Genomic DNA, 11,931 nt, shown 5'->3' with positions numbered 1-11,931 from the left:
GCATTCAACATCTGATGACATTGAATCGACACAAAATGGTAGATTTTGCTATGTCGCAGGCAGCAAAATCAGTCATTTTTACATTGATTCAACGTCTGCAGACGTTAAATCAATGTAAAAATGACAGATTTTGTCTGGTATGGAAATGTAGCATCCTACTCGTTCTAGTGATTATTTATCGCGAAGCTGTTGCGGTTTGCATTCAAAAAATGTTGTCCTGCTGCCGATCGCTAGTTCATCTGTTGTTTTATGTATCAATACAGCATAAAAAGTTGGCGCCTATGTCGTAGCTAGTCAGGAAGTGCAAATTTTGGTTTGTATCAGCTACTTGAAAGGAAATATTTTCCTTAGAAAAAATGACCGAAATAAATAAAAAATGACCGAATTTTTTCAAGTCATTTCGGACAAATGACCGAAAAGTGTCAGCGAAAAAAAAAACCCAGCTTTGAGCTATTCACTAAAAGCTCCGTTTTCAAAGACCAATATATGTTCTAAAATACGTGAATCTTCTTTGTGAGGGTGACATGGTAATCTGACTATGTTGACATGGAGTAAATACATACCGGTAGCCAGTATACAACAGATTAGTAAAAACCTTCAGTGAAAGCAAAGCAAAAAAAAATGGCCCTAAGCTTGACACCAAGCATTGGAAGATTAGATTTTTATTGTAAAGCCTTTGATGCCAAAAAGAGTAGACCTTTCTTTTAACTGTCATTCAATATCTACACTCACCAATTAAATACACTGTTAGTGGAGATCAGCAGTGTTTGTTTTTCAACAACCAGCTTAAATTTGTAGTTACACAAGCAGAAATGAAGAGAAAGCAAGTGACTCATCAGCTGGGACATCTCATCAAGAAAAACATAAGTAAAACGGGTGCAAAGTATTTTGTCCCTTGGAAAGATTGAAAAAAAATACAGCAGCACCAAATTCGCTGATTGGAGTTTCTGTAAACATTTTTCAATTTTCTTTCGAAAAGATTGAAATAAAACATACAGCAGCACTCAGTCGCTGATCGTAGTTTCGGCATATGACTGATTGCTGTTGTGATAGGCTATTTAGTATTTACAGGGCAGATAGCGAAAAGGCAGGTTCTTATACTGTACAGTAGGCCTACTGTGGATTCACCTGGTTCTGCTTTATGTACCATACCAAAGTTGATCAATAGGGTGTACCATTTTGCAAAAAGTTTTTAAAAATTATTGCGGCTATGTAGTACGGGTTTCCACTTTTGTTAAAAAGTATTTTGGTAGAGTTTCAGAATTTTCCCGCCAAAACTGTGGTTCTGCCGCCATTTTGAAAAAATGGCGTCCAGATAAGATATTATGAAAGTCTACAGCCTTAAACTGGCGTAATGTGATCATATAATATGTCGATTACGAAGTTTTTGGGGTCGCAGAACTCGAATTTGGAGTTAAAAACACTCTACGGCAACAATTTTGCAAAGTGAATTTTGACATATAGATGTGACCACACTGTTTTGGACTGCAGATTTACATGAAAAGAGCATCTTATTGTCATTTTAACCTTGAAATGCATGTAGGCTATGCATAAACTTTTCTAGTCGGTGTGAATATATCAATCAGTATGAGGGAAAATTTAACATGTACTTTCTCGTGTACTTTCACATCCGATGAAAATCTACTGACTAGTCCACAGTATAGCTTATAGCCTGTACTTAGTTACTAATCTACCTGCTTATTAACTGATGGACGGCAACAGAGTACCCCACGGCAGACCAAAAAGTTCGAAAAGCCGAAGTGAACTCTCCCAACTGGGTAAATGCTTTACTTCTACACGATGAAGATCATCATTAGCTCAGTGACTCGAATAGTAGCTAGTGATCGTACGCAAGTTACAAGGTTCAGATCAGTAATGCCACTGAATGAGACGGCCGGTGAAGCACATCGCTCACTGGCACAAAAACCAAAAAAAAAGGTCTTCCTCATTGGGAACACTAGCGAAAGACTAGGTGTTCCAAAGCTTCCTAAAAGCTCTGACGTTCTTGCTAGGCTGCTGTTCCTCAGAGACGAAAGTCACAGAACGATCAACCAATCCATCGTGATAGCAAGGGAGGAAATTCCCCTGGTATGGAAACATCATTTTGGCGTGGGTTAGGTATTTGGTAAGAAAAACGAGAAACAATCTGGAACAGAGAAGTAATCGTGAAAGGTTATTGTTAAAAATGCGGATACTAGACCGGCATCTGAAGAATTTGTATGAAACTTGGTATCAACTAGAACTTGATTCTAGGCGTAAGAGGAATAATAGTGATTCATTAAAAAAACGTTTGCGTGATATGGAAGAAAAGCTCAAGGATCCTCTGAATATATGTAAGACTACTTCGCGATCAATTCTCATGCATTCCGGTATTATTGACTGGGAGACAGATTTGATACATCTGAAAAATTAGCTCCAGAGAGATCAAGTAGGTTGTGCATTGGGCAGAGATGCTCTGTAGAAGAGACGGGACTGAGCTAGAAAAAACGACACAGTGCAGCTGGTGAAAGGAAACAGAAAGAGGATGTTGCTGACAATCTGAAAACCGTGAAGTTGGACTTAAGTACAGATGAAGAAACAGAAAGTGACAGTGACAACTGGAAAACTCTTGAATGGAAAAGAAAATTGGTATTATGTCGCCTAGCCTATACCTTCAACATCTGATCGACTTGGATGAGCTATCGGCAAAGAACAATGTTCACTATGTGGCTCAAGCATCCGGCATACAAGTCGAAGATACTAATATCAGTCACAACAGCTCATAGACTGGCTAATAAGACTATAGGTCCTCTCATTCCCAAATTAATTATCAGAGATAAGTTCCAGGCCCCTGATTTGGCAATAATTCACTGGGCCGGTAAGATTCTGAAAATGAGAGGAAATGTTTCATCAGAACAGTGCTGTGTATATGTATCTGGCGTTAGTTTTGATGATGAAGGTAATGCAGAAATAAAAGCTTCTGGGAGTGCATGAGATACCAGACGGCACCAGATCATCCCAGGAACAGGCCGTTATAAAATTGGTGGAAGACTGGAGAGAGAAAAGTGTCATTGATGGTAGGTATTTGATACGACTGCCGTCAATTCAGGGAAGTGGCAAGGTACTTGTAGGCTACATTGCTGGAGGCAACAATTGGGAAAGCAATTTGGAACTTATTGGTCAAGAGTGGCAACAATATGCCAGTATCAGAATGGAAAAATTTCAGTGATTATAAGAAACTAAACTAAGCAAATTCGTTTTGAAGGTAAGGATGGTCAACGATATTGTGGAACGCGGGATTAAGCTAATCACTCATTTTATTGACAGGTGTTCTGACGAAAGCCACCGGCAAGCTCTCTTGCTTGTCGTGCAAAGGCACAGAGAACAGTTCTCAAATTACAAAAAAGCTACCTTAGCCAAACTCAATTGTTAAAGAAATTCGTCAAAAATTCAGTAAATTGAGTGTTTGCATAACTCTGATAGGCTATTGTGTTGATGAAATACTGGGAATTGAAATCAATCAGGACTGAAGCATAAGGAATAGCATGCAGAAGAAACAGCGATGGATCGTGTTTGAGAGTGATTAACTCAATTTGTTTGTAAATGAATCGTGTTGTTATTTCAACAGTTTGACAATATTTCAGGAATGCTCATTCTGGGGTGAGGTATTCTTGGTCAGGTTGTGTCCATGTCTGCAAAATTTCACCATAAATTTCAAGTGGTAAAATTTCACTTTGCAAAATTGTTGTCGTAGAGTGTTTTTGACTTCAGATTCGTGATCTGCGACCCCAAAAACCCCGTAATTGACATATTATATGATCACATTACGCCAGTTTAAGGCTGCAGATTTTCATAATATCTCATCTGGCCGCCATTTTGAAAAAATGGCGGCAGAACCACAGTTTTGGCGGGAAAATTCTGAAACTCTACCAAAATACTTTTTAAGAAAAGTGGAAACCCGTAATACATAGCCGCAATAATTTCTAAAAACTTTTTGCAAAATGGTACACCCTATTGATCAAGCACAGCATTCGTCCCACAATTTTATTTATTGCAACCCTTGAAATAATAATTTAAACATAATTTGAAACAGTTGCATTGTTTGTTCATGTCCGCATTTGCAATTAATGTTAACTAAAGTATACACCACAAATGTTATAAGGTGTAAAACAGCCTCGACCAACTTTGCATACACAGAAACCAAACGGTCAAGCAACGCAAATTTGACTCTCACGACGTGAGCATGAACAACAAATTTCAAAGATAACTCACCATCCGCTCCATTAGCTCAGTGATTACACGGCTACACGCCCAACTCAAGATCATGCGGGGTTGGTTCAGCTCTCAGGGTGTGCACTTGAGCAACGCATTTCAGGACTGCTCTCCATTCAGTGGCACTCAGTGGATGGAATAATTATCTGGCAACACTTGAACAACAATCGGAAACCATCTGTCAATCTCAGTGACCGAGCCTGCGTCGGTGGTTCAAACCCTACACAAGTATGCAAAACTGCCAGGATTAAGCTATGAAAGAAGCTTTCACGTCTGAGACTATTAAAACTGAAAAATGTTTGCCGAAACTCCAATCAGCGACTTTGCCGCTGTTGTATTTTTTTATCTCAATCTTTTCAAGAAAAAGCTGTAAAAAGTTTACAAACTCCGATCCACAACTTTGGCGCTGCTGTATTTTTTCTCTCAATCTTTTCAGGGGACAAAATAGGCGGCATCCAGTAAAATTAATTAACTCTTTAGTAAAACTAGAATAAAATCAAATTGCAACAAAAAATCTACTTCAAATAGTAAATACATTGCCTGCAGTTGACACGGTTATATATATTAATATTAGTTATCAATACATAAAAAATGGTACAAAAAAGTATAATTGGAAACAATAAAAAGCAAATGCAGACACTCAGATTAAACATGTGCTGATATATCTTTATTTATTTAAATCATCAGGCTCATTTTTGCGTGTTATGTGAGGGAAAGTAAAGTTTCCATGGACCTTTTCTTTCTTAACTGTAATATCAAAACTGAACAAATTTTGCTACATCTTGCTGTAGTAGCCTACTCGTATAATCTAATTTTGTAACCAGCCTTGCCTTATCAATATTACTCAGAGATCAAAGCCAGACATTGTGACGTAAGACTTGAACTAAGTTGCGCGTGCTCCCATCGATTCTTAGCGAAGAATTCACCTTTGTTACGCTGATTCAATGTCATCAATCGTTAAAGCAACGTAAAAATCGAAAGTTTTTCTGCTTGAATGGAATCTAAGGGATACAGTATTCACATTTTCTAGATGCGCGCCAGAATGCATGGAAATTATATTCTCACAATCGCAACAATTGTTCGTGCTATGCAATGACGATTTTTATCGCTAGTTCCTGTGTTATTTCTCGGCGGACAAATATGACCGATCTAAATGCTGCTTCCCACAGACATCACATGCTGTGACGGCGGACATGTCCGCGGTGTCCCCCGTGAATTTCGAGGCCTGATGTGAAAATGATCACTTAGCTTTGTTGAAGTCTGGGCGACGTCCTGCAATAGAATCGTTGTACCACGAATTAAATGCTTTATCGGGATTGTAATCCGGTATTGCGGGACCATCTAACAACCCTAAATTGTTTTAACTGCTCGCAGCTCAGTAAATTGTTTCAACTGCATACCGCCTTTCATAAAACCTGACCATTTATTTCGTTATGATGTCACCATTGAGGGTGTGAAGTCACTAACCCACAGCGTTCTCAACTACTGAAGAGTGAAGACATGTCACCTGTGTTTTACCCACGGATGTCAACTAACCTAGTTCTCCTTTTTAACAACGATTCAATATCCGACAACATTGAATCGATATAAAAACGACAATATTGCCTGCCGATGTAAATTAGCACTTCGGATTAACACTTTGTTAAACATTTTTAACACTTTGATTAACACTTTGTTGAACATGGGGAATTGCAAACAAGACTTACAGCGTTGGTGATCGCAGCTGGATATATTCAATACAACAGTAGTGATTATGACGCACTGACCTAATTCTGCATCACTCTTTGATACTAGATATTTTCGACATTTAATCCACAATCATTCTATTGCGAAATTAAATAATTGGCTAGAAGAAACCGGCGGCCAAACTTGGCCGACGGAGGAGGTAGCACAGGCGGTCATTCAAGCACTACTTAGCGGCCATGGCCGCGATGGCCGCCGGCTGCTTTAAGGCTTGTGATTGTATTGTGAAATAATCACCAGTAAACTTACAAATAAGCCTAGTCAAAGGAAACAAAGATTATCTTTTTGTAAGCAAGTACCTCCTGTAGCCAGAGATGGGCGTGATCTTGATCTTGAAGATTACAAGTGATCTTGAAGATCAAGATCGTGATCTTCAAGATCACTTTTTTTTTGGTGATCTTGATCTAAGATCACTTTTTTTTGTGTGATCTTGATCTTGAAGAACAACAAGATCAAGATCACTTTAAAATTGAAGTTTACTTACCAAACAGAGGAATTTTTTTAGAACTCGTACTGTACAAAGTAGTTAGTGGCAACTACTAACATTAAGCCACTGTTAATATGATATGTATCCAACAAAAGACAATTTAAAGTCTCCATCTAATCTGGTCAGTGTTGCCGTTTCAAAATTGAAAGTTTTCTGTGTTGGTCATAATAAAGAAGTCAACTTCCGTGTACTTTATGTTGACGTATAGTAAAAAATGATTTAACTTTGTTCACAATTTTTATGTGTGAATTTTAAAGAAATGTTTGCTTTCTTTGACTCAATTTTAGATGTTTCAAAAGTCTAGGATGGTGGTGTTAAAAAATCTGGACTCTAGCCGACTTTGGTCATGTAAAGTGGTTTATTGCAGCAAATCAACGAGACCAAGACTTGTTTAAGGTCTGAGTATGGAGCGGTTTGTCTGACCGCAAACCTCTGAACTTTTTTGATAGCAGACAACAGTATCAAGGTTGCCAGATGGGTAAATGGTGCAATAAACATTGACATAACACAGTGAAAGTTAAAACTACTTAGTAACACGAATAAAAACTCCCACATAAACCAGACAAAAATTTGGTAAAAAATGATGCAGTTCAAAGTTTATTTTCATTTATTTATTATAAATAAAAAGTATAAAACTATTTGCAAATTTTGCGACTTTTTCAGTACTATTGTAATTAACTTTGGCCTTGGGTGTGACGTTGCGGTTCTACGCAAACTACGTCAGCAATTGATAGACCTAATAGCAACAGTCACTAACTTATTACAATTCTTAGGCCAGTGATCGAGTAGTTAAAAGTAAAAGTTAGCAATACCAACTATATACCTTTACCCAGGTTGCTTATAGTACGGTAATTATTTTTTGCAACATCATTGATCAAAAACTTCATTTTTTTTCAAGTAACTTACACAAAAAGTGACCTTGAAAGTGATCTTGATCTTCAAGATCACGATCTTCAAGATCACATAGTTTGGTGATCTTGATCTTCAAGATCACCAATACTGGTGATCTTGCCCATCTCTGCCTGTAGCTAACTGCTCTCTGAGGCTGCTGCTGAGCTGTCTGCCTCGCTTTCTGACCTAGTCTTGTTCTGAAACGATCCCTGTTCCATATCTAGAAAGCTAAAACCTTAATTGCTAAAGTAACAGGGATCAGTAGTCAGTAGATGTAACAGAAAATATATTTCGCACTTGCTAGTGCATCGTCAGTTCTGATCTAAATTGAACAAACAAAACAAACAGCAAAAGTACCTCCAGTATACTAAAAAAGAAAATGCAAAAAACAAATATAATATGCAGGAATTGAAACAAATCAAAGAAACATATGCAACTACCAAACTGTGGAATTCAAAGACTAGTATGCAGCTAGCCAGTAATAGGATTGGCTGTCTTTATATAACTTCTATCATAAATGATTACTTTCAAATCACTTCAAATAAAACGGCAGTGGCTATTTGACCAGCTCCGGTCTTTTAATCTGAAACAGTATTTGACCGCAATGACCGGTCATGACATATTCTTTTTTTTCCTCTTTCAAAACAAAGACAAGTAGAGAAGAAAAAGTGCCTATATAACTTCTAAATTCAATTGTTTTATTCCACTGAGTCAGTGGCTCGTGCGATGTTTCTCAGGCTGGTCTCCCCAAGGGTATGAGTTCGATACTACCCAAAATCGTTTCATTTTAAACAAAAATTGCCTGCAAAAAAACGCTGCCTACAAGTTAACTGAACATTGATGAAACCATTTTTTTTAAAGAAGTATTGTATAAAACTTTCTACAGCCACCAAACCAACTTGTTGAGAGCAAAAATGTAATGCGTCGTTCAACAAAACACAGTCAGATCCTCTTATGACGAACGGAAACTTACCCAGAGAAATTCTCAAATTCTAGCAAATTAAAAATACTCTCTATTACTTATATTTGAAAAGACACAGAGCTACTCAAATTACAAAAATGCATCAGCCTAACGATTGATTGATTTCGGGTCAAAATTTAGTTTAAAAAAAAAACGTTTCTGGGTACGCAGGAACACCAGCCTGAGAAAGATCGCACGCGCCACTGACTCAGTTGAATAAAATTGTTGAATTTAGAATTTATATAGGCAATTTTTTATTCTTTTGTCTTTTGCTTTGAAAGAGAAAAAGAAGAAAGAATACGTTATGACCGGTCAAAAAGTGTTTCAGATTGAAAGACCGGAGACGGTCAAATAGCCACTGCCAAATAAAACAGTTTCATGGCTGAATTCAAAAATTGAGAATTAGGTATATAAAAATCTTAATCAACTTGAAATACTGTAACTTTAGAAAATGAATGAAAAGGCCGTATAGGATTGATGAAAAATAGGTTAGTTGCATATACTGCATACGTTATTCAAATCATGAATGAAACAATAAGCTACTGACGCTGCATCCAAACTGAAATTCAAAATAACTTCAAAATAAAGATAACCTTAAATAACTTCAATACACTGAGATAGCCTACATATATAAAATTGTTTAAGTTAAATAGATGGTATCCTGCATTTTGTAGGTATGTCCAAATTTTTCTTGCATGGACTAGCACAGTGCTACTCAATCGCCGGTACACGTACCGGTGCCGGTACGCGAGCACTTGGCTGCTGGTACGCGGTCAGTTAGGAGAAATTGTAATTTGAGTAATTTGTTTTATGTTGATCAGAACGTCTATATATTAATTTTTAGGCAACAATAATGTTCAATCTGCTTTCCCAGCTATAGACTGTTTGGTGGCCCGCTACTACGACGACTTCCAGTTACATCAAAAAGAAATGCTATTTCGTAATTGTTATCCATTATTTCAACAAAGTATCGCAATGTTCGATGCGAGATGATCATCTTTTTTGCGTGTTTGTGCTGTGTCCACGTGCTTGTCTATACCTGCAGGAGACTGCAGGGTCCAGTAACGAGTAGAGAAGTGAGAGGCTCAATCGATCGGCCACTCTCTGACTTCAAAATATCAGATGAATGTAGTGAGCTGAGCATGTTTTTACATAGATTTGTTGAAGCTATAAACCTTGTTCTTTTTTAAAAAGTGAGTTAGCTGTTAGCCCATATTAGCCTATAAAAAGTATAGTTTCAGCTAAGTTTTACAAATGGCACAGCGTTAATGTAAAATATAAGTTAATTAAAATAATAAAAAGTTAATGTAAAATAATAAAAAGTGCAGTTAATTCAAGACTATTTTCCCTTTTATGCGACGATATGCAAGCAGATCACAGGCAACTATTACTTCATTCTAGTGTGCGTTGGCTGTCTAGGGGAAAAGTTTTATCACCCGTAGCCTATATGAGCTCCGATACGAACTGGCAGTATTTTTGCGTGACAGAAAGCCAGGTTAAGCAAAGCTATTTCTAGATGAACAATGGCTTGCTTTGCTAGCTTACATAATTGACATTTTCGTTATTATGAATGGCCTTAACACTTCAATGCAAGGAAAAAAATGCTTCACTTTTTGCAACAGCAGATAAAATTGACGGCATGCAACGAAAGCTGAAAGCATGGAAGATTCGAGTCTCCGACAATTATTGTTACGGTACGACATGTTTCCTAAGTTAGCTACTGTTATTGACGATGCTGGAGACAATTTGGACGTAAAATGTGTTCAAGATACTGCCACAGAACATTTGTCAAATTTGGTGGAACGTATTCAACATTATTTTCCGGAACAAAAAGATCCACGAAGAGAAAATGAATGGATTCGAAACCCATTTGCACCAACTGTATACGTAGAAGAGTTAAATATAATTAGTGTCAATTTGAAAGATAAATTATTGGATCTATTTGCTGATGAAGGTTTGCGAAAATCTTTTGAATCAAACTCCCTTGCAAGCTTCTGGGTCAAAATAAAAGCAGAATATCCGAGACTGTGTACCATGGCTATTAAAACACTGCTTCCATTCCCTTCTACATATCTATGTGAAGCCGGGTTTTCTACCATGAGCAGTTTAAAGGGAAAACACAGAAACGCGTTGGCCATTGGATATCCATGCTCCTCTTCAAGTAGCATTGTCTTCCATTGAATCGCAATTGGATAAGCTGGTTGCAAATAAGCAAGCGCACACTTCACATCAAAATTCGAAAGACCATTAATTAAAGTGTTTTTTTACTTGTTTTTTTTGTGTATTTGTTACAAAAGTAATAATGACTTTGCTCTTGTCTTTTTTTTGCAAATTGACTGGGACGCCAAGTGATGGAAGGTGCTCGGCCGGTACACGGCATAAAAAAGTTTGAGTAGCACTGGACTAGCACACTCACCGGTTTTTATTCAAAAATTTCATCCCAAGTCTGGAAATGGAGAAAAACTTTTTCGATTATTGTAGCGACCGGGATAGATCGAAAATGAAAACTTAAAGGCAGTGAAGCACAGCCAGATGCAACCGTCTTGGATGCAACCAAAAATCAATATTATTATTACCACTGTTGCCACTCTCTTGTACTGGAAAAGTACTAGATTTGACTGAAAAAAACACTAGATTCACAAAAAAAACACTAGTATCATAAATACACGATCATTTACATGCACAATATACAAAAATTACAGCCCATGGCGTTAGTGAGTGTTACAAGTCCTTAAAATTTCAAAATAAAACTGAATTTTCTTGAAAGTGAGAGCCCTGAAGTCATAGGCGTAGGAGAGTAAAACATTTTGGGGGGGCAAACAAAATTTTCCCCAAATTTGGCCTTTGCAAATATATTGTCAAAAACGCAATATTACTCAATCACAATCATCTCTTAGGTAGTGTAGTCTAAGAACTCCACACTCATTTAATGTAAGCCGACGAAATGTAAGCCTCCGATACCATACATACATTGGCGTAATTTTTTTAAAAAATTTGACGAAATTAGGGGTGCTCTAAGTTATCTTATGAAAATTGTCAATATAAGCTAATCAATTGAAAACCTGACCGATGGAAAATGTTAAAACAAATGACTCAATCTAATAGTAAATTCAACCATGTTTAGCCTACGTCATGAAACGTCGAATCAACATAAAAGAAGATAATTTTGTATGTGTAATCAAATAGACTGCAGCGGTATGTCAAACGATCAGATAGAAATGAAAACAAGTATTACATGCGAGGCGAAAGTGATCTTACATTGAATATTGAAATATAGTCGACTTTGTTCACGTCTGCTTTATAATGCGGCTTGCTATAAATTAATCACATCCAAATTTGTTTCTGCGGGTCGTTGTCTTGGAAACAAACTCCGTGAAAAGTTCTTCCATGTTTAATTTCTCCGCCAATTCGCGATGACTACCTATAACGGCCAAATTGTTCAGTCGTTGTTGCGTTTGAGTGCTGCGAAGGTAGGTCTTCAAGCGTCGTAATAACGAAAAGGAACGTTCGGCTTCACAGGAAGAAGTCGGCATAACAATGTAAATTACCAAAGCTGCATGTATATTTGGCATTATATCGACCATTGACGGCTGTGCAA

The 11,931-nt window shown here is 37.3% G+C and overlaps 1 pseudogene; it reads left to right on the top strand.

Annotated features, from left to right (window-relative positions):
• The first annotated feature begins 9,992 nt into the window (after nt 1–9,992).
• Nucleotides 9,993–10,514, top strand: LOC145779050 (SCAN domain-containing protein 3 pseudogene; annotated as a pseudogene).
• Nucleotides 10,515–11,931: the final 1,417 nt, after the last annotated feature.

The sequence above is a fragment of the Aplidium turbinatum genome, chromosome 10 (genome assembly GCF_918807975.1).
Source record: "Aplidium turbinatum chromosome 10, kaAplTurb1.1, whole genome shotgun sequence".
In the NCBI taxonomy this organism is placed as follows: Eukaryota; Metazoa; Chordata; class Ascidiacea; order Aplousobranchia; family Polyclinidae; genus Aplidium; species Aplidium turbinatum.
The sequence above is the reverse complement of the archived record's forward strand: the minus strand, read 5'-3'. Positions and strand labels throughout refer to the sequence as shown.